The sequence below is a fragment of the Lactuca virosa genome, chromosome 2 (genome assembly GCF_052849685.1).
Source record: "Lactuca virosa cultivar CGN04683 chromosome 2, Lactuca_virosa_CGN04683_v6, whole genome shotgun sequence".
Classification (NCBI taxonomy): domain Eukaryota; kingdom Viridiplantae; phylum Streptophyta; class Magnoliopsida; order Asterales; family Asteraceae; genus Lactuca; species Lactuca virosa.
This window is the reverse complement of record NC_136427.1, coordinates 269,384,294-269,408,863: the sequence shown is the minus strand read 5'-3', so window position 1 is coordinate 269,408,863 and position 24,570 is coordinate 269,384,294. Positions and strand designations below refer to the sequence as shown.

The 24,570-nt window shown below is 38.5% G+C and overlaps 1 long non-coding RNA gene across 6 annotated transcripts; it reads right to left on the bottom strand.

Moving 5' to 3' along the window:
* Positions 1–4,077: 4,077 nt before the first annotated feature.
* LOC145161045 (uncharacterized) lies at positions 4,078–8,952 on the bottom strand. 6 transcript variants are annotated; one of them, XR_013738329.1, is made up of 11 exons: positions 8,492–8,951; positions 7,823–7,920; positions 7,319–7,446; positions 6,949–7,227; positions 6,828–6,873; positions 6,601–6,737; positions 6,232–6,333; positions 6,075–6,120; positions 5,906–6,007; positions 5,308–5,443; positions 4,078–4,262 (listed from the first exon to the last, which is right to left on the bottom strand). It is a non-coding gene; the product is annotated as an uncharacterized LOC145161045 (long non-coding RNA). The 6 variants fall into 6 exon arrangements; XR_013738333.1 differs by lacking the exon at positions 6,075–6,120 and adding an exon at positions 6,396–6,507 and having other exon boundaries at positions 8,492–8,950; XR_013738331.1 differs by lacking the exon at positions 6,075–6,120 and adding an exon at positions 6,396–6,507 and having other exon boundaries at positions 6,121–6,333; positions 8,492–8,949.
* Positions 8,953–24,570: the final 15,618 nt, after the last annotated feature.

Sequence of the window (24,570 nt, the reverse complement as noted above, 5' to 3'; positions counted from 1 at the left end):
TTAAACCAAGATCGGTTAGGTCAAAGCCATCTCGGCCGTCAGTTTCAAGTTCAAAAGCAAGTGATAAGGCATCCATCCGATCGAACAAGAAATGGGTTAAACCCAACTACAGATGGGTACCGAAGGTTCATACTCCCAAATCTTCTAATGATTCTAACATTTCTTCATCTTCTGTGTGTGATATACAGAAAAGGTCATGGGAGAGAGTACCTTGTGTAGATGATAAAGGTCAACCAAGCTTCAAAATGGACTGGGTCCCAAAGACCAACTAATCCCGCACTCTGTGTTGGAGCAACTATGGAGGAATATCATCAGACTTCAGTTTGTTGATAGTGGCTGTTCCAAGCACATGATATGAGACATCTCTCAACTGTACAACATTCAGAACTTAAATTGAGGGTATGTGTCTTTTACGGGAAAGGAAGAAGAAGAGGATCACAAATGGGGATCGTACTTAACGATGTGAAGAATTTTTGGATCTGTTCCGAAATTGAAACACAACTAAGGATGAAGACGTTACTGCATTTGCTTGCTGTTATCAAGTCATCTGGATGCATCTTCAAGTGCTGACTTACGGTTTGCATTCTTTCAATACTCCTGAGTTTTATTCAAATGATTCGTTTCAAAGACAAATTTTTATTTTTTGTTTGTTTAAATTTGCGCATTTATTCTATTTCTTTCCCATGCACAAATTTAGGGGGGGGGGGGGAATCAAAAATTAAAATAATAAAAAATATATATTTTCTCTCGTAAGTATTCTTGGGAAGTGATATGAGATTTAGTGATAAAGGGCAAGTTAAATTGCCTGACAACTTTGATCCCAAAAGTTCTTGTTTTGTACATTTTGCATTTTATTTCTGATTTTCTTGAATTCGTTCATATTTTTTTTATATGCACAAATTTAGGGGGAGAAATAAAAAATTTAAAAAAAAACATAAATTTAAAAATCCAAAAATATGTTTATTTTTGTTTTATTTCCTTTTCAGAGAATTAAAAAATATATATATTTTATTTTTGCTTTTGAGTATTTTTAATTTTAATTTTATTTTCTTAGTTATTTCTATTGTGTGCTAAGTTTATTTTTACTTTTTTTTATCTCAAAATTTCTTTTATCTTGAAATGTGAATTCTTAAGAAGAAGAGACTCAAGGAGATTGTATCGAAATTTTCTGAGCAAGGAGAAGAAACTTGGAAAAAAATTGACGAAGGATTCAAATGCGAGTGATAGACTCTTTCATATTGAGACATATATCAGTCTTAATAGGAGTCTTCACATCAAATGTTAATGATCAAAAGTCATTTTCACCATGACTAATGTGAAACACCCAACCATTCTTCACCCATATCTAAACTTTATGTATTAAATCAATTCCACGTACCGGTACCCCTTGAGGTTCGAGTATAACACAACTCGGCTGACGGTTACCAAAAATTTTGTGCTTATGATCTTGGAAGTCATTATCACCATGATTCTAAGTGAAACCCAAAATCCAAAATCCATCTATCTGAATTGACGGTGCACATTTTAATGTTTGTAGTTATTTTCACCCATGAAATTGACGGATAATGGTTCATACCTGGTGTGACACTATACAAAATGTCAGTTAGGAAGTTTCTTTCTAAGAATTATCGTATTTAAGGAATTGGAAGTCTGAAACTATACAGATTGTCAAATTGGTCTTGTCAGCTTTCTTTACCTAAGAACTGTCACGACACCAGGGCGATTCACCCAACAAGGAAACAGTTATCGCTGAACGTCTCGCCAAGGGCCAAGTTAACTTGTTTAACTTGAAAAATTGCATCGAGGTCTATGATCTAGGATATGCAGGGGCTAACATCAAAAAGGCCACGTGTAGTTCTTCGATACTTAACAAATCCCAGTGCGTTCCTCCGTGTTCACACAGATACTGCGAGTAGTCTCCTTCTGAGCCAATGATGGGTCCTTGAACAACTGTGATGAGAAAGGTCTTTATGGTTCTGTGATCCACATGGACTTTTTAGTCATGATTACTTTTCAAGGCGCAACGGTGATTGTTAAAGAATACTCATTCGAAGGAACAAGAAGTGAAGATTATTTTTTAACATTCAATTTTTCAACCCCAGATGCAAGGTGAAGCTGTACTTGAAGTTATGTGACAGATTGTATTGAAGTCTCTTCAATCAATTTGATGCTATCTATGAACCTGCTGAAGTGATCTAGAAGAATCGGTCTCTCTGTTATTATCTTTGAAGTTTCTCAAAGCTGAAAGTGCTGATTTTCAAGAACTTTTACAAGAAGCCCCTACACAAATGTGCATTTAAGGTCAAATCTTTGAAGGAAGTCCAACTGTTCAAGATAAAGTCATTCATGTAGAAATTCATATGTTCATCTTGAAGTTGTGAAGATATCAAAGATAAAAGCTGAAGCCAAGCACAAAGCGAAGACTGAAAAGAAAAGAAAGCAATAAACCAAGGGGGAGATTGTTAGGACTAAATTATGGTTTATTCTTAGTGAAAAGAAAGCTATAAACAAAGGGGGAGATTGTTAGGTCATAAATTTTGGTTTATACTTTGTTTTTGATAAGATATTAGAGTTCTTGGTCTAGGACCGAAAACACCATGTTTTGGTGTTGTTTGGGTCGAAATCACATGTGATTTTGGTTACGCTTAATGTTGGCTTGTTTGGGTTTTGGGCTTGGTCTTGGTTATTAGGTCTAGGTATAAATAGTTTTATTTTAGCGTAGATATGTGTGTTGGACGTTCAAGGGGCTGCCACATGCTTAGAACGAGATCTAGAGAGAAAACAAGAGAAAACCGTGTGTAATCGAAATCTTATGTACCGGACGATTAATCAATATATCGTGTGCATTGAAGATTAATTATCTTGTTCTTATTCATCTTATATCTTGCATTATACACTTTGATTGAGATTCTACACCATCAAAGTGAATCCGATTGATACGTAGGAGAATTCGGGACTTACACATACCACTAATAGTTTCCTGATCGGGACCCACCATTTCTGGTCATCCCGTACGGAGCTACTGTACATCGACACATGATAGTTTCATGGAACATAACTTTACTCTCTATTCCTAGGTTATGCACATTCTCCTAATGAGACTACCTAATATCCACTTAATTAAAGTAGGTATCTTCAATAAGTCTAAGTTCATCCCTAGAGTATATTACAGTCAGAGGCGGAGCCAGGATTTGAAGATAAGGGGTGCTTAATTGTGCCCGACAAAGGTCTTGGATGATAGTGGAAAAATTGAAAATAAAATGATAAAGAATAAATCGTTTAAATAGGAGTCAGATACTATATTGGCTAATTGAAACTAGATCACAAATGCAGATAAAAAGTTACTTACTTTACCGGTTAATCGGCAATTAAAAGAGATATTAATAAAAACCAATTAAAATAAATGGAAGTAATCAATAATTAAAATAAGTAGGGTGACGTCGATGAAATTCTAGTTGTGGGTCTCAATTTTAATCGAGTAGTCTAGTGCGTTACTTTCCTGTATAATAATTGAACTTTTAAAAAGATACTGGGAAAGCTTTAGCATCACCAAAAAAAAAAACAACAGACGTTAGCTTTAAATAAATGATAGGCTCATTCTTTATATATATATATATATATATATATATATATATATATTATACTTTGATGTTTTAAAGGAGATTAAAGTGGGCAAAGCATACGGCAGCCGCCTACTATCTCCACCCATGATTAACAGTGCCTGAAACCAACTCTTATTACCAACTCTATTCTTGGGTGACACTAACCTATCTTAGTGCATATCTATTCCATAAGAGTATTAGGTATTATTATTCATTTATCTTCTCAACAATTCTACTTTTAATATTATTATATAATATTATCCGTTTATCTTAACATAAAATATAACCATATCTGGCTCGCACATAGCACGTTATATATATATATATATATATATATATATATATATATATACTAGAAGGTTTCCCGCGCGTTGTGCGGGACCGAAGGTGTTGGTTTTCTGTTATAACATTATACTTTCGATGTACATTGCTATAATTAGGAAAACTTTTGGTTATTTCTAAAAACAAAACTTAATTGTACGTGAATCAATAATATTTATATTTAAACCAATCTGATGTATGGTGATTCCAACTCCAAAAGTAATAGTACAACAAAAAAACATATGTGCCCATTCTTGCATTATAATTTTCTAAAATTTGAATTTCTTCTGGTTTCCATCTTATTGAAATAAGGGAGTGACCTTGATATCGAATTATGATCTGCAAAAGTCAAGTAACAAATTTGAATGTATCAATATCAACAAAGGTCAGAAAAAATGGCAATTTTGTTGGTTGTTAAACCAACAGTGAGCATGAAAAGACTAAAATTACTCCTAACAGTAAACATTATATATTTGGTCAATGCATTTACATGTTTGGTGCAGTTAAATAGTAAGGATATTTTTGATCAATGTTTTTGGTACATTTAAATCATCTACACTTGATGTATCTATCTGATAACAACCACCAACAGTTCATTTAAAAAAGCTTGATGATTGGCCGTTCCATGAAATTGTAAATGAAGCATGTTAAAAAATAGCACTATGTATTTTGTGTTACCTAGTATGTTGGTGTTGATGAAAAAGGCAACATAATGTTATTTTTGTCATTTGGTACAGTGAAAGGACAATGGACTTTCATTTTGATAACCATAAACGGTAGGAAGATGATTCACTATGACAAAACCTTCGAAAAAAGCATGGATTTGTCTATTTTTTAGAATAAGCTCCAATAAACAAAAAAAAGAAGGATCCAAGTAAAATTCAATATATTTATTTGTAACGACAATGGGTGAATAGGTAAGGAATATTCTGCGTAAACCGAAAGTGGCCTTCATAGTGATCATGAAAAATTACCCTCTCTGGGCATGCGTAAGTTTTACGGACTATTTACTACATTTATAAGCTAAAAAAATGGAAAACTCAACAAATTGCAATGTAAAAAAACAGAAAAAAAATAGGTACAACTTCAAAGTACATTGCTATTTAGGGCATTTTAGTATAAAAAATAGAAAATGCACCTAATGGCAATGTAGTTAGGTTGTTGGAGAAAAATATCAAAAGAAAAAGAAAAAAAAACATGAAATTCAAAGTATGTTGCTATTTACTGCATTTATACAAATGCTTCCATGTGACATGCAATATTAAAATAAATAATTATTAAAAATGAGTAGTTGTATTTAGTGGTCCGTAATAAAGAAAATGATAGTATTAGTTTCAAATTTAGCAAAAAATTAAAAATGTTGCAAACTTGAAAAAGAACTTACTGTAGCATGTTGATGTCCACCACCTTGTTCACGTACAAAGAATGCAAAAATAGGATGAAAAGGAGACCAACGAAAATCAGTGATACGCAGAATCACATTTTTACCAAAGTAGTTGTCTACTTTTTGACCACCCTATCTGTAAAATACACCATATTTATGACCAAAAAATCAAGAACAATAATAAAATCCACGACGATTTATCATCAAATGAAATATCACTTGAAAACAGGCCAAATTTATACCCTTTTACCAACTCATTATCGCTAAGCTGAAAAGCTCAAATTCTTTGATTATTTTATGTTTATAATTTATTACCAAATAGTACTTTATGAATCGGAACTCTATTCCAACATACATTAAGAGCATTCAAAGTAATTTTGATTTTGCATTCTATGTTTGACTTTGATAGAAATTCAAAGTTGTCAAAATGAACTAATTTGGCCTTTCACTTAATTCTTCATAGGTTATAAACATTTTCCAAGTATTATTTTTTTAAAACCAAAATTCATTTATTAATGTCATATTTTTCATTCAAGACTTGAACTTAATTTCAGAAATTACGTTTATTTTTTTGTCACGGAAGAGGATTGAAAATTACCATTTCTTTCCTTTGGGATACTCGTCCTGTGGCTCCTGGGTTTTCGAATATGTTTGTTCTAGTTTTTTTTTAAAAGATGTTGGCGACCAAAGGGTTCCTTTTCTGCAAATTGTATTAAAATTGATAAAGAAGTCAAACAATTTTGAAGTTGAAAACTCAAAATGAGCACCTCCAGTCATGGAGCAAGCTCATAATTCCCACAGTAAAGATGATACCTGAATAAAGTAGATAGTCAGCATACAGAGTAGATAAAGAAACAGGAAATTGAGTCTTCAATAAGAATCCGTCAAGAAAAAAAATCCCGGATTCCTAGATGTCGCTATCACCTGCTTCAAAGACGTCACCGCATAAAAAACAAACGGACGTAGCTTTGGTGGTGTAGGCAACATGCGACGGAGATGAAAGAGGATTAAAGGGTCTTCTGTAATCTGCAAAAAGAACCTCACATTAGGTTTATTTCATATATTTACACAATTAAAATTAAAAATACATTCTTAAATAGCTTCATTGTTTGAATTCCTCAACAATAGTTTGCAAGACGTCCAACTGCAGCATCAGTCGATCTATTTTTCAGATCAATTGAACTTTCCAAAATGATTTATCTGTCAATTTAATGACGAATTTCAAAAAACGAAATCAAAAACAATGCTTTTAAACATTTAAAATTACAAAACAAAGCACAAAAGAAAACTCACACGAAGCAGGTGATTGTTTCTTTAACCAATGAAATCCCGGGAGCATACAAATCCATCATTTTTTGTGGGTGGACCATCTTTCATACTTTGACTGCCTCTAGGTAATCCAACAACGCAGAGCATAAAATGTCAATTCCCTGAAAACCATGTTGATACCAATTGTCAAATTGACCCTTCAAACTAAATAATAACATAAATGCAAGAAAGAAAAAGGCATGATAACTTACAGAGGCCAACCCTTTAATGGAAGACCAGTAACACGTTCATTCAACCCTGAATGGATGGAAATGGAACATAAATGAAAATTCACCCAAAATAAATAAGTAAAATCAAAGAAATATGTCTTACCCACACCACCTAGTCTACACCTTGACTGTAAAATTATATGTCCATAAATTGACGAATGATCTGTAGGAAAGGATTTTTGTGTATTACCCAAGTAAACTTCTTGTTTGATTTCCTAGTATTTGTAGAAACTTATGAGCCAAACATGGAAGAGAGAGAATACGAAAAAAATAAAAAGGTGATTTTATAGAATGTTGGGAATAGCCTGTATTCAATTGAGGTCTTCCTTCAATTTGCTACAAAGTGGAAGATACATTTGGAGAATTGCATGGTATTAACAGGCTGAATCAACGTAAAGACAGAACATAAAGACCCGTCCAATCTATGGAGAAAGAAAAAAAGAACATCTTTATTTATGAAAATATTGATTTACCATTGATGACTTGTGGATGATTTCATAAGGGTCATCCCGTTGGCATCAAGAAGAGCTGGAGAAGTTTCTAAAACCATAGAATGAGAATGTTTCACGGGTTCCTCTTGCAACTTCACACCAAGTGAAACCTACAGAGAAGAGACATCTATATATGATGCAGCATCCTCAGAATATTTCTTATTGTCCTTGCAATAAATATATCCCAAAAGATAGACCACCATTCCAAAAGAAATCCATTAGGAGCATCAATAGTTGAAAACACAAAAAGACTGAATTTCATATTGCATGCATCGTGTTTATGACATGTATATATCTGTTGGTGCGTTGTCATGCATAAGACTGATTGTTTAATATCATTTGATGTTTCTATTACCCTTTACAGCTTGAATAATCATGCAATAGAAATAGAAATAAACCAATTACTGGAGTATCAAAAGCGTTATCATAATGTAGATCTATAAAGGATGCCCGAATTCTACACATGAGAACAACTCAACAACATACCTACAAAATCTGTAGCAAGCTTCCCTTTTGTCATGACAGCTTTTACAGATGTGTTCATCTTCCGTTGCAACAAATAGTCATAGATGTAAGCATCCAGCCTAGCAAAAAATAATTTGATAAAAGTTAAATCAACACACTTGGTCTACACCTGAAATTAAAGAAAAAAGCCTAAAATGTATGTATGAAATTCAAAAGATAAATAGAAACATACACCTTTCTACTGGCCCCAACTTACCACTGCAAATGAAGAAACGAATGTTTATCTATTTTAAATTCATGCCGATGTAAATCCTTTAATAATGAATAAGAATTTTTTTCAAATGTAAAACCAAAAACTATATAGATTCCTAACTTAATCTTCCAATTCCGAAATTCAATTAATTTTTTTTTCATTCAGACATTTTATCGAACACGTCATATGCATGTAAATTTACATTTCTTTTCAAAAAAAAAGCAAGGTTAATGATATAAAATTAACCGGAGTTTGGAAATTGACAGAGTAAGAAGATGAGTAATACAAAGGTTCACAAACTTGAAATCAGATTACCAGAAATCATATAATTATACACTTATTATAAGCCTGGGAGACATAAGAACATGTGTTATAGAAGTGAAGATTGAGATTCAGAAACAAAAATTTGAGAACCATTCTTTTGAATTAGGAAGTACCTTCATAGAAAGAGGTAAGACTGTCGGTCATCGATAATGGTCAAGTAGAAGGCGATGTCGCCACAGATGGACCACGGTGGAGTGGCTGCGGTCGACTGACGCGTGGGCCTAGTGATGAAATTGTTGGTGGTGAATCGACTTCTACCGAGAAGTGGAGATCGATCCTAATGGAAATCAAAGTAGAAGGAGAAGAAGCAGTTGATAGGTGGAGCGGCGAGGAAAGCCGTCTGGAGGTTTTGAGATCATATGGATTTATTCTCTCAACAGAATCGACTCTGTGATGGAAGGTAGATTATTTGAGGCAGAGCAAGCGGCAAAATGGTTCGGCGATGGTGGAGGGAGCAGAGGGCATAAGAAGCTTGGAGGTCTTCATCTAAGGCGGTGGATAGTTGAGTTAACCCCGATAACGAAGATAGAGGAGAGACAGAACACATGTATACCAATCAACCCTGGAAAGAGAATATAAAGAGATTTGGTCGGAGAGGCGGTGGAAATTTCCAGTAAGAGAACACGTGTCGAACGTCTGTCCAGTACACCGACCCAGATATAAGATTTTCACAGAAACCTAAAGGGAGCAAATTGTAATTTGAAGAAAGAAGTGGGGCATTTTTGACGGACATGAAAGCCCAAACACAATTGACAATAGACAAATAAACAGGGACTACTTTTGCCAACCCATCAGCCACTTTACTGTTAAAATTTTTCACAATCTTAATATATATATAATAATATATATATCCTAACATATAATTCAAGCAGGAAGCACATAATTCGTGAAAGGTACTATGCACTCACATGACTTAGGTGGGTGACAGGTGATCTGGGCAGAGTTTCGCCTAACACCTTAGATATTCCTTGACGTGACCTAAGTAATATTAATATAGAGTTTTAGTCTAATGATCTTGGAGACTAATAATAGTCTAGATTCTCACTAATCCCGATGTCTACATCAAGATCTACCAAGTAAGGATCAACCAAACATGACCATTGGGAGGCAGGATCATTTCGACATAATAACTTTTCTGAAATCCAACAACGAAGCCAATATGTCCATTCTAGACATCTCTCCTATAAGTAGATCAATTAGTATAACAACATGGAATTACTGATAAATCTTATTTACAGGTTCATAATAACGACTTATAACCATAAATATAAGTTACACTGAAAGTGATAGAGTGTAGCTTAACTTACAGAGATTCTTCCTGACCAATGTCTGGAAATCACACTCGCAGGGCTCCTACTGGATGACTACTACTTAGCTGAATACTTAAGGGGCCGTAGGGCTCTGCCGCAGACTAAAACTAAGGGAAATAGGCTAAAATGAAGAGGAATTTGATAGAGAGGAGGATGGGGAGTGAGGAAGCAAATGAGCACCCGAAGCCTATTTATAGCACAATTACGCGCTGCGCACACCTGAGACGTTGCTCCTCCCGTTTTTCTACCACGTGTTGTAAATATGTTGGTCCACGCCCCACCTTCTAGAAGGTGGGCGCTGTGCAACCCACCTGCGTGTGACGCTTCTTGGAAAACTTTAGATGCTCGTATCTTCTTCATACGAACTCCATTTCCGACATTTTTTATATTCATGCATAGCTATTGAAGAGATCTACAATTTTCATTTAGACTCTGTTGGCTAATTTTGACTTTTATCTTTTAAACCTATATTTTTAACACGCTTAGACTGTTAAAGTCTGTTAAAAATTCAGAACTTTCTCATATGATATCCGTTCTCGACTGTCTTTATATTGACAGAACCATATGGTCGAGATCTTCAACTCTCTTTTAGATTGGTTTTTCTAACAATCAACCGATCTCTACTTCGGTTTCTGAGTCATATACTACTGCGCTGAAACTTAGAAAAATCATAACTCCCTCTTACGGAGTCAGATTTTAGTGTTATTTATATGTATGAAATCCTTGTCACATATACTAAACTTTTGTTAAGATTATTTTTCCAAAAATCTTCTATCAAAAAGTCATTTTTATGCTTATTATCTATAAATTGACTAGCCTGAATTTGCGGGCGTTACAAATATCTCCCCCTTGGGATGATTACGTCCCGAAATCATCAACAAAACATGGCTTGTATAATGACTCCACATGTTACCTTTCCATACTAGGTGGTAATCGTAACTCTTATGTCTTTTCTATTGAGTTTCTAACTCTTAGACTTCTTGACCACTAACTGTGTTGCATCTATTCTTCTTTCTAGATTCGTTTTTTACTGGAAGCTCTTGCTCTTTCTTAGGCTAAAATAAGGTCCTTACTTTGACTATTGTAACAGACCAATGGGTTATGTCCTTAACGACCCCTCATTGATTATACAACGGTTAGACTCAGGTCTTTTTGAGTTAGACACTTAACACGAATGATACCTTCCTTCATGTTCTAATGTGATACAATCACATTCTATCATGTAGCACTTCCGAAAATTGCGATACTTCTATCGATCACTTCGACTATCTCTTCCTTCAATTTAAAGTCTGACGTTATCACGAACTTACTTCGTAGATTAGTCGGACTCAATTTGCTTTGACCACTAGGTTCAGAATAGAAATCATACCCGAAACAAAGGTAATGATGGAAATGAATAAGAACAAATTCAATTACTAGTGTTTTAATAACCTTGTGACTCCTCCTGATCTAGGTATGAGTCACATGATTCCTGTACTATGGGCCCATACTACATTCCACACCTACTTATACTCATCCCAAAAGTTGTCTCGCAGTTTTCCCAAGTTACTATTTCCTAAGATCACAAAATCAATTTAACACATATAGATGTGCCCAAGTAATCATATACAACACATTTCCTAGACTCTACTATGATATCTTCCATGTGTGTCTTCAACCGCAATTATATTTTCCAACTTTGGGTATAAATTCTTCCTCGTGTAGTGTCCTGCTTACAAGCACACTATACTAGAATTTATTCTTAACCAAACCATTATCATGAAATCATAATTTCTTAATGTTACATAGAGATGTAACAGAATTAGAAATTTTATAACTACGAAAATGACTACAACAATTATTCATACATTATGCCTCTTAGGCTTCACATCCAGCTACTATATAAGATGACTACTCCATAAGTTGAATTTAGGTTGGTAGATTCCTACCCCTAACTTCCTGAAGCGTCATATGCTTCTTTCTTTACTATTTTCAGAGTCTTTTGAAATGTTCATGCCACTTCTTTCTTATTTGGGCAATCCTCCTCGAAATGCCTAACTTCCTTACATTTGAAACATGCCATATAAGCGGCTGCACACCGGTTATCATAGTGACCAGTTTTTCCACACCTGTAGTAGGTTATAGCCTATGTGCATCGTCCAAAATGCTTATTTTTGCATCTTTCGCACCATAATGCTTCATCGCCATTAGGGTTACATTTTGGGAATATTCCCCTCTAATTGGGTTTCGAAAATTCTTACCCTTCCTCTTCTCTCAAACTTCTTACTTGATGGTGATTTTCCTTTCAACTATGTATTCCAAGGACCTGGCAATTTGGACGGCTGATTCCAAGGTGTTTGCGCTTTTGACCAAAGGACCGAAATTCGTTTGTAATCCATTAGAAAACTTCTCTATCTTGGAGAGTTCAGTAGGAACTAGATAAGGGACTAATTCCATCTTTTCAGAAAAGGTGTAGCGTACTCTCTGACGCTCATCTCTTCTTTCTTCAGGTTTTGGAATTCATTTGAATCTCTAGAAGGTTTCTCTCCGAGCAGTACTCTGCCTTCAATTGCACAACGAAGTTCTCCCATGATATCTTCCTTGCTTCTTCTTTCGGCATAGAGTTAGTTAGCTGCTTCCACCAACTTAATACTCCATTCTTTAGTTGTATGGTTGCGAAGATTGTTTTCCATTGGTTTCCGCAGTCACAGCTCTCGAACACTGTCTCCGTTTCATAGATCCAATCGATGACTGCTACTGGTGTTCGTTATCCATAAAGTCTTGGTGGTTGGGATGCCAAGAAGTCTTCATACTTTCATCCATCTATATCAACCTTTTTCTTTTATTCGTCCTTCCGAACCTTCAACGATTCTACATTCCTGTTGTAATCTCCTTCCTTGGACCGACCTTCATTTAACACTTGTTCTATAACCGGTGTAGTGGGTTCTTTCATATCCTCTCGAATTAGATATTTAATCTTCTCCATATGTTCAGAAAACATTGCCTGAATCACAACTTGAACTCTTGCCATCGTAACTGGTTCAATTGTTGGTATGACCGATAGCGCATGTCCGTCCATATGCGGATGTTGAGGTTCAGGGCTTTGGTCTTCGATATCTTTTCCTACTCTACTATGCATTCTGACCATGACATTCTGTACACCGAAGTAGGAGTTCAGTGTACCCAGACGAGAATATAGGTAGGTAAGATTTAGACGCGAGTAATTAGAGCATCATCTTCAGGGAGTCTCGTTGATCAGGGCATCAACGTCAGCGCCTGGAGATCAACTTTAGCTTCAGTGTCAACTTCAGCTTCAACAAATAGTACCATCAACGAGTTTCATTAGCATATCACCTGATCAGTGTGTCATCAGTTTATAACCATCAACGTCTGGACACAATGATCAGTCTTCAGTAGGTGGTGTCTTCATGTCTTTGGTGCTGATAGAGTCTTCAGGGTCTTTCAGTCATCAGGGGATGTTCTTCAGTCTTCGACATATAAACCTCCATAATCATATCTTCAAATTAACTAACTAACTATGTATATATTTTGCATCATCAAATCTATATATGAATGTGTGACCCAACAATCTCCCCTATTTGATGATGTCAAAACTAAAGTAATAAAGAATAAAACAATGAATGAATAACTGCATCTGAAGTAGAAAGTTGATGTCTGCCCCCCCCCCCCCCCCCCTTAAATTTTGCTCCCCCTCAGATAAACAACATCTGAGTTTTTTCCCACTGAGATTAATAACCTTCTTCTTTCAATAGTGTCTGTTATTCAAGGAATGATCAAGTAACAACGTAGGAGAACTGGACATTTCTCCCCATGTTTGACAGCATCAATAAGTATTGCCCTCTTTTTTATTTTTTTTAAGAAGACAGCAAGTAACCTGAAATAAAAAGAAAACATCAAAAAAAGTTAGAGGATAAGATAGGTATATCACATTATTGTGTTGTTGCAATAGTAGATAATTTACACAAAATTGCAAAGTCTCATCGGCATATGGTTTTAAACGATGAATCATTAACTTCTTATAGTAGAAGAAAAAGGGCGAGAGTTGATAGGTGCGTGTATATATCACTGTACATGATATATCCATCGGCACAAAATTTTCAAGTTCTCATTGGTGTCTGGTATACGACACTAAATCATAAAACTTTTAAGAAGAATGATAAGGGCAAGAATGGTTTGGTGCATGTGATAGCCTACGATACATAGACTAACCATCGACACAGAATTTTGAACTTTTATCGGTGTGTGGTATCTCAAATCATCAAGTTCTTATAAAGAAAAATTGTGAGAGGAGTAGTTAAAATCTTGGAGTATATCCACCGTCAATTCATAAATGTACCATGTTATACCTCAGTCTAGGAGGTCAAGGACATGAGAAAAAAGATTGGCTAAGAGAGGGGATAACATCATTGCCTTATATGAATTTTCATTTGTGACCAGGCAATATCTCTTTGTTGAAGAATAGACCTTGCTATTAGATTCAACACAAAATATGGATGGCTCATTTAGTCTCAACAAATAAAATCATGACCTGTTGGGTTAAAGACTTCTGAAGTGAAGTCTCATTAGGTCATTAACTTCTAGAAGACACGAGACTTAAGGCATATACAACAACATTTATTCCAGGGACATTGATTTGTCACAAGTTACATACTTGGCTTATGAAATGACACAGTCAAATCATGAAAGATACAATGATATTATCACAAGAGACCAAACCAAATGAAGCATATGTCTCAACTTCAAAAACCATTTCTACCCGCTTGTTAATTTGAGCTCATTTGCCTTTGTCAACCTTAATTTCTCCCTCTACGCATGTGGTTTAATTGTTTGCAACACCTTGTAAACACAATGTATGATCATTATGACATTTCTCGACAATTCCACTAAAGTGATGCAATGCATTTGCAAATCATGAACCAGATGTGTATTGACACATTTGGTAGACCGTCGCCAATACCCACTTAAAACTGTCTAAATACATCACATGATCAAGCATCAATGTTATCTCTTGTTTAACTTCAAATCAATGCATGAGATCAAGAAACTTTGAAGACACAATAAAAATATAATTGTTAGGAGATTTAGGAGGTAAATAAATTCTAATGTTCATAGATAATTTGAACACCAGACAGAACGTTAAATTTGTCCCTCGTAGCTGCTGATTTGACTCCATATCATTTATTCCTTCGTTGTTGCAAGCATTCCCCCCCCCCCCTTTATATTTCTATCAATCTGTTAGAAAATATACACTTGAAACACCTTGCTTGGAACACCCGCACACTATTATTTTTGGATTTTTAGATTTAAAAGAATAATTAAGCAAACTAGAACGAAATAAATTTAAAACTTACAAGACAAGTTATTAAAACTTATTATTATTTTTTGTGTTTATAGATTTAACTAAAAATAAAACTAATTAAAGCTTTTAAAAAACAAATTTCATATTTTATTTTTTATTTAAATAGAAAGACAATTATTATAGCTTTTGTATATGACTTAAAATAAATGTACAACTAGACATAATTAAAAAAAAATAAAAGGTAATAAAACGACTTAAAGACTTTTAGAAAAACAAATTATTTTTATTTTTATTTTTTATTTATTTATTTATTTTTTTTAATCTTTAAAACATATCTTAGAAAAATAAAATAAGCATTAGAGACAAAAATTTAAACAAATTAAAATTAAATAAAATTAATTAGAAAAGAGTTAATCAACATAAAAACTAACTTAAAACTATATAAAAATATTTATTATTATTATTATTATTATTTTTAAACAATTTTTTTTCTTTTTAAAAAAAATATATTTTATGTTGATAAACTAAAAATAAAATAAATTAACCAAGTCATGACCATTTACAGATCCACGATTTACGTGATTGGGCTCCCTTTGATTTCTATTTTCGTGTGCTATGCTTTTCTTGTTGTCACAATGGATGAAATTACCCTTGAGCTTTGGTTATGCCCGGAAAACTGATACAACCCGTAACTTCACTGCAACTTTTGTGAAAACCCACGTTATTCCACTTTTCATAGGATTGCTTATGAGTTTAACTTTCCTACACGAATGATTATTCCAGGCTTTTAAAGCTTGTCCTTTCTTTGTCCTTTAATGCTCATATGAGTCATCTTTTAGTTCTTTTAACCTCCAACTAGTCTTTAGATTGAAACCACCTGGTTACACTCACTCACCAATTAATTGAAGTCACACGAAAGAGAAATCCAACATGATATGTCCTTGTTTGGAGACAACCATATATCGAGACTAGCAGTTAATTTGAGTTCCTTTTATAGTGAAACAAAAAGTTGGCAAAAAAAGTTGTCAGAAACAATGGATAATGACTTGATAGGGTAAGATATCTTTTGAAATGTACATATTTAGTCATTATTCTTTTTTTTTGTAAAATAAACCCTTATACTTTATTTTTTGTAACAATGCAATCATTGTGACCGGCTATACCCGGTATACCGGTCATATACGAATTTTCTTTTAGGGAAAATGACTTGATAGGGTAATATACTTTTTGAATTGTACACATTTAGTCCTTATTCTTTTTTTTTTATAAAATAAACCCTTATACTTTATTAATATGTACACATTAGGTCATTTTCACCGGATTCTACAGGTTTTGCTGATGTGGAAGCACAAGTGGCACTAAATAACAATTAATTAGCTTAGTCACCGGAGGTGGGTGATCCTCCAGCAACAAGAAAAGGGCGGCGACCCTTCTCTTTCTCGTCTCTCTTCCTTCCGGTCAGCAAATAAACCCTTCCACGTCAGCAAAACCTGTAGAATCCGGTGAAAATGACCTAATGTGTACATATTAATAAAGTATAAGGGTTTATTTTACAAAAAAAAAGAATAAGGACTAAATGTGTACATTTCAAAAAGTATCTTACCCTATCAAGTCATTATCCCCAGAAACAACAACATCATCAATGTGTCCTTTAAAGGCAATTTACTAAGGTCTCTATACCCAACGAATACTATATTGCTTATACGATGCACCTTTTGGCTCACTCAAAACATTTATTCTGACATAAAAATATATATGCTGCAACTTAACCTTTGAGAACCTTTTTCTTTTGATTTTAACCACGAGACTGAAACATCCAAAAAATATAGGCCAAAAATTTCTTTTTAAAATCATTTATAATGAAACCATACGTCACCCATCATCATAAAGAAAACCATACTCGTGTATCTCAAATCATCGTGTCAAAATACTGTATCAAAATCATATGAAAATATCAGAGTCTAAACATCCAAGGATGAAGCTGCGGTGTGTGCCATGCGATCATCCCGAGCTCTTCCCCTTGCTAGTGGAAGTACCTGAAACCAAAACTGAAAACTGTAAGCACGAAGTTTAGTGAGTTCCCCAAACTACCACATACCATACAAATATCATGTAACTAGGAGTTACGGGCCCCACCCACTCTCATGGAGATTTGGGCCCCGCCCACACTCCGCTGTCTAGGAGATTCGGGCCCCGCCCACACTCAACTGTCTAGGAGATTCGGGCTCCGCCCACACTCCGTTGTATAGGAGATTCGGGCCCCGCCCACACTCCACTACTAACATGCATACAAGTATCACACAGACAACAAGTATATCTACCAAACAATCACATATCTATACTCAAATAATACTATGAGAATCGGGCCCCGCCCACTCTAGGCTGCTACGAGATTCGGGCCCTGCCCACACTCAACTACTAACATATCACATATACGGGCCGGTCTTGGTGCCGTAGACACGTTCCTACTGAAGGAAACTCACCTCGCAAGACTGACTGCTGGAAACTCGAGTGAGGAATCCCTCTCTGCTTCTCCAGCGACTCTCCGGCTATCAATTCCATAATAACACTTAATCGGAATCTTCTAATCCTCCTTAGGGTAAAATGACCATTTTACCCCTGTTCAAAGTCAAAGTAAAAGTCAAGGTCAACTCCCAGTAATCCTAACTCGTCGAGTTATCTCCCAACTCGGTGAGTCCATGAATGCTTAAACTCGTGGTCAACTGAGTCAACTCGTCGAGTCCCTTAGCAGACTCGTCGAGTTCTTGCTGTCATAATAATCGGAACAACCCGCTTCAACTCGTCGAGTCCTTCCCTGGACTCGCCGAGTTCCCTTGTCTGATTGAGCCATCTCAGTGGATTAAGATCCTACCATTCAGATCTATGTTCCAAACTTTATCTTCATACTGGAAATACACTCTTAAAGGTAAAGTTTCCAACTTTACCCGTCCTTAGTCCTTCCTAATGGGTTTAACCCAAACCCTAACTTCCTTAAGACATAAATCTTGGTCCACAAGCCATAATACCATAAACTAAAGCACAATATACTAGATCTAGGCTCTTATCATCTGTGGGACACGTAAAGTCTCGAGCTTTCCTCCTATGCATGGTCTTTTAGGGCTAAAAATGCCATGTTCTTGCATATAAGCTTGGATGGGGTCTCCATGGTCATAAAGTTTGCACCTTTATGCCATGGAACCCTTCCTAGACTCCAGATCTGAGATGTCAATCACTTGGAACGTCCCAATCCCAAGGGCTAAGGTTCTTGAACCAAATCCTTCAAAAATGCAAACAAATAGATCTAAGAGAAGAAAGATCAAGTTAGGGACTTGATTACCAGAAAATGCAGTAAATGGAGTGTAGCTCCTGGATCTACTTCTTCCCCTTTGAGACTTCTATCTTCTTCTTCTTCCACAAGCTTCAAAAGGCACAAATAACACTCAAAATGGCAAGAACTAGCTCAAAATCACTCAAGGTGTATTAGGGTTTCGAGATTAGGGTTTGGAGGTGATAGAGGTTGGGGTGGAGGCCAGATATGATGTTTAAATATGGTGAAAACCCTAAAGATTAGGGTTTCCTCCTGATGGACCTACTCGTCGAGTCCAGGCTTCGACTTGTCGAGTAGACCATTTAAACCCCGCGACCAAGTTGGCATCTACTCGACGAGTTAGGGCTACCAACTCGTCGAGTAGCTCTTACAAAATGAATACTTTAATAGATTAAATGTGTACTAGGAACGGGGTGTTACAATTCTCCCCCACTTGTTTTAGTCTTCGTCCTCGAAGTCTTCTGCATCTGAAAACAACTCTGGGTAGTGCTCCTTCATCTCCTCCTCGGTCTCCCATGTCCACTCTGAACCCTTACGGTGCTGCCACTGCACCTTCACTAACTTAACCCTCTTAGCTCATTCGTCTTGCGATCTAGAATCGCCACTAGTTTCTCAATGTAGTTCAGGCTGTCATCAACCTGAATATCCTCAAGGGGTACCACTGTTGAATCATCCACCAAGTACTTCCGTAACTGGGAAACATGGAAAGTGCTGTGGATCTGGCTGAGCTCGACAGGAAGATCTAGTCTGTACGCTACCTTGCCCACCCGAGCTATGACTCGGAAGGGGCCGATATACCTGGGGCCTAGCTTGCCCCGTTTCCAAAGTCGTATGACACCCTTCCAGGGCGACACCTTCAGTAGAACCATGTCGCCCTCCCGAAACTCCAAATCTAAACGCCGCTTGTCGGTGTAACTCTTCTGCCGACTCTGAGCGGTCTGGAGCCTGCTCCGTACCTGCTGGATCCGCTCGGTGGTCTTGAGTACTACCTCCGTACTCCCCATGACCCTCTGACCGACCTCATCCCAACATATTGGGATCCTACACTTCCTCTCAAAGAGCATCTCGAAGGGAGGCCGGTCTATACTGGCATGGTAACTGTTGTTATACGAAAATTCCGCTAGCGGAAGATACGTATCCCAACTGCCACCGAAATCCAAAACACATGCGCGAAGCATTTCCTCGAGAGTCTGAATCATCCTCTCGCTCTGTCCGTCCGTTTGGGGTGGAAAGCGGTGCTGAAGTGGAGACGAGTACCCATCTCGTCATGAAACCGCTTCCAAAATCTGGAAGTAAAACGGACATCTCGGTCTGACACCACCGAGACGGGGACTCCATGACGTGCCACTACCTCTCGAACATAAATCTTGGCTAACTTCTCGGTCGAGATGCTCTCCTGGATCGGTATGAGTTGGGCGCTCTTGGTCAACCGATCCATGACGACCCAAATTATATCAACCCCACGTGCGGTCCTGGGAAGCTTAGTGATAAAATCCATAGCAATGTCCTCCCACTTCCACACGGGGATGTATAACGGCTACATCTTGCCATGAGGCCTCTGGTGCTCTGCCTTGACCTTCCTGCAGGTCAAGCATCTCTCTACATACCAGGCTACGTCACGCTTCATGCAGGGCCACCAGTAATCGGGTCGAAGATCTCTGTTCATCTTCGTCGCCCCAGGGTGGATAGAGAACCTGGACTTATGGGCCTCGTCCATCAGTATCTACCGTACTCCGCCCCAGTACGGTACCCAGACCCTCCCATGTAGGGTCAAGAACCCACGGCTGTCATAATCGAAGGAGGCCATTTGGCCTATAATCCGCTCGCACTTCCGGCGCTCCTCCTTCAGGCCCTCAACCTGCACCTCTCGGATCTGTTGCAGTAGTGGAGTAATCACCGTCATCCTCAGACAGATGTCTCGGATCGGGGCCACTACCGCCTTGCGGCTCAGGGCGTCGGCCACTACGTTGGCCTTGCCTGGGTGGTAAAGGATCTCACAATCGTAATCCTTAACCACATCTAACCACCGACGCTGCCTCATTTCAGATTCATCTGATCCATAAGGTATCTCAAGCTCTTGTGATCCATATAAATGGTACAGCGGACCCCATTGAGGTAATGCCGCCAAATCTTGAGGGCGAACACCACATCCCCAACTCTAAATCGTGCGTCGGATAGTTAGCCTCATGACGCTTCAACTGTCTCGAGGCATAAGCTATCACATGATCCCGCTGCATCAATACTGCTCCCATGCCTGTGATCGAAGCATAACAGTAAACTGCGAAATCATCTACACCCTCTGGCAAATTGAGAATCGGAGCCTCGCACAATCGTTGCCTAAGCATCTCAAAGGCTGTATGCTGCTCAGGTCCCCAACTAAAAACTACCGACTTATTGGTCAGTCGGGTCAACGGAACTGCAATCTTGGAGAAGTCCTGAATAAATCTCCTGTAATACCCTGCCAGACCCAGGAAACTCCGAATCTCAGTTGGAGACCTCGGAATCACCCACTGCATCACAGCCTCTATCTTGGCCGGATCGACCAGAATACCCTTCTGGTTGACAAGATGCACAAGGAACTGCACCTCGTGCAACCAGAAATCACACTTGGACAACTTTGCAAAAAGTCTCTCCCTCCTCAGTGTCTCCAACACCTTCCTCAGGTGCTCCTCATGCTGCTCCTGAGTCTTGGAGTAAACCAAGATGTCATCAATGAAAACTATTACAGACCGATCCAACATCGGTCTGCACACGCGGTTCATGAGGTCCATGAACGCGGCTGGAGCATTGGTGAGCCCAAACGGCATCACCACAAACTCATAATGACCATAGCGAGTCCTAAAAGCTGTATTCTGCACATCATCATCCCTGACTCGCATCTGGTGATATCCTGACCGTAGATCAATCTTGGATAACCAAGATGCTCCCTGAAGCTGGTCAAATAAATCATCTATCCTCGGAAGTGGGTAACGGTTCTTCACCGTTACCTTGTTCAGCTCCTGGTAGTCTATGCACATATGATGTGCCCCATCCTTCTTCTTCACAAACAGGATTGGGGCTCCCCATGGTGAACTGCTCGGCCTGATGAAACCCTTGTCTAGCAGCTTTTGCAGCTACGTAGACAACTCCTGCATCTCGGGAGGAGCCAACCGATATGGTGCTTTGGCTATTGGAGTCGCACCAGGGACCAGGTCAATCCTAAACACAACCTATCTCTCCGAAGGTACCCCAGGTAAATCCTCCGGGAATACGTCCAGGTACTCTCACACTACCGGTACATCATCAACTGTCGCCTTACCCTTATCCTGGGTATCCATGACATAGGCGACGTGTCCTGTGCAACCCTGCTGAAGGTGGCGCCTCGCCCTCGCCGCTGAACATAAAATCGGTCCACTCCGTGGCCTCTCGCCCTGAATCACTAGCTCTCCCTTACTAGGAGTACGAACCCTCACTAGCTGCTGCTCGCAGTCAATTACTGCCCCATTGGAGCTCAACCAATCCATACCCACTATAACCTTATTCCCAAGTAGGGAATAGGAACCAGATCCACTGAAAACTGCTGATCGAATAACTGTAGCGTACATCCTTTATGAACCCTCGCATCCCTGACGGTCCTATCATCGACTATCTCCACATCAAGTGGGCAATCCAGCTCCCCTGGAGCTCTACTAAATCGCTTGCTAAGTGCGAACGACACAAAAGATCGGGTAGCCCCCGAATCAAACAGTACCATAGATGATATGTCGTTCACTAAGAACGATCCTATAGACAAACACACAAACATGAGTAATAATTAGAAATAATAAAGAGATAACGAAGAAGATACATACTCGTAACCACATCAGGGGCTGCACGTGCCTCCTCTTCTGTCAACTGGAAGGCTCTGATCTTCGCCGCTGGCGCCTCTGCCAAGCCCTGACGGCCGTCTGTAATCCTCATAGTGGTAGGAGCGGGTGCCACCACCTGTCCTACAGATGCTAGACTCGGACACTGGGACTTCTTGTATCCCCTCTGATTGCAATGAAAGCAAATCAGGTCAAATGTTGTCATGGTATGTCCAGTTCGGCCGCACTTGAAGCAGCCCGAACTACCTGCCCTACAAGGCCCTTCATGCCCCCTTCCGTACTTTCCACAACGGCCTCGGCCCTGCTGGCCCTTCCCTCGGGAATCTACCTTGGGCTTTTTTCCCGAGCCCCCTGTGCCAGACACTGCCGCTGGCTTCTTCTTCCTCTCCATCTCCAAATCAATCTCCCTCTCAGGAGCCATCGCTATCATATCCTCCAGCGTCTTGCAGCTGGATCGGCTCACAAACTGTCTGATATCACTCCACAGCATCTCATGGTATCGGGTCTTTTTCATTTCCTCGTCCGCCACGTACTGCGGAACGAGAAGGGCCCTCTCCCTGAACTTGGCGGTAATCTTCGCCACCGTCTCAGTCATCTGTCGGAGATCCTGGAACTCCCTAGCAAGCTAATGCACCTCAATAACAGGTGCGAACTCGGCCCTGAACCTGATCGTGAAATCACCCCAGGTCATCGCATCCAACACTGTATCATCACCAATAGCTCTCCCAACCTCCTCCCACCAGTCACGTGCCCTGTCCTTCAGAATACAGGATGCAAGCCTAACCTTGTCCCCCTCGGGACATCTGCTGGTGTGGAACGCGTTGGCGACATCAGCCAACCACCTGCTGCTAGCAATGGGGTCCCGAGCCCCATGATAGTCGGGAGCTCCACATGCTCTGAACACCCGGAAGGGAAGTGTGCGCGACCCCATCATTGCCGATATCTTAGTGCGGAAAGCGCTCAGCTTCTCATCCAGAAGCTCTAAAATACCCTCCTTGACGGATCCAAATATCACAGAAGTTTGCTCTAGAATGCTGCGTGTAACCTCATACGAAATAAACTCCCTCGTCTGCTCATCCAACTGCCTGGTTCCAGAGCCCAAGCTAGATCCCTCACCACTGCCTGAAGTGCCCACTGGCCTAGTGCGTAGAACCACCATACTGAAAATACACCATAACAAACATCATTATACTCATCATATCTCGAGGGATCTAACATACTACAAGTTTCCTGGATTCATCTCAGCCTTCCTTGATTCGATTACGGATCCTCTGCTTTCAGTAGTACAGGCCCATACTACCTTCCACATCTATCCGTACTTTCCTCAAGAACTGCCTCGACTCCACCAAGTCCCTTCTGCTATTACTGCTGATCTCATACTAAACTCTTCCTAGGCTTGCCGTAGGGTAACCACCAACCCACTCTCCGCCATCAGTTGCATAAGAAGTCCCTGCTATCTCCCCCTAACTAGCTCGAAAATACTATTACATATCACTAAGACTAGATAATTCTTCAAATGATAGGTTCTACCCTACAACGGTTAGACTCAAACTAGAGCTGCGAAATAAGGCTAAACCTAACCTTCTGAAATTATTTAGTCCTCACAATATGTAACTTCACATATTTGTTTACTAGTTAGTAAAAGATAACTAGAACTCCTAAAAGCACAAAGCAAGCAGCATTCGAGCATCGAGTAAACATAATCAAGCATATCTCTTTCAGGCTATCCCTGACTAATCTGTACTAGCATGCAGTTCATAAAGCTGAGATACATATAACAGGCACATAAGGCATCCTTCCTAGATCCTTAGTCCTAAACTAGCATGTAATTCTCATAAAGCTGATACACATATAATAGGCACATAAGGCATCCTTCCTAGATCCTTAGTCCTAATCTAGCATGTTGTTCTCATAAAGCTGATAATCATAACATAACATAAGCCTGTATAGGTAATTTGGGAGTACTTACTTGAGCTCGGCTGATTGCATGCACCACACCCTTTTCTCTTTTTCAAAGTTCTTTTCTCTTTTCAAAATTCTTTTCAAAAAAATGATTTTGTTATAAAAATTTTCATACCAATTCCCTAGTTTGAGTTTAGACACACCCGAGAGCGTGCCTGAATCCCTCAAACGAAGGCTCTGATACCAACTTGAAACATCCAAAAAATATAGGCCAAAAATTTCTTTATAAAATCATTTATAATGAAACCATACGTCATCCATCATCATAAAGAAAACCATAATCATGTATCTCAAATCATCGTGTCAAAATATTGTATGAAAATCATATGAAAATATCAGAGTCTAAACATCCCAAGCTAAAGCTGTGGTGTGTGCCATGCGATCATCCCGAGCCCTTCCCCTTGCTAGTGGAAGTACCTGAAACCAAAACTAAAAAACTATAAGCACG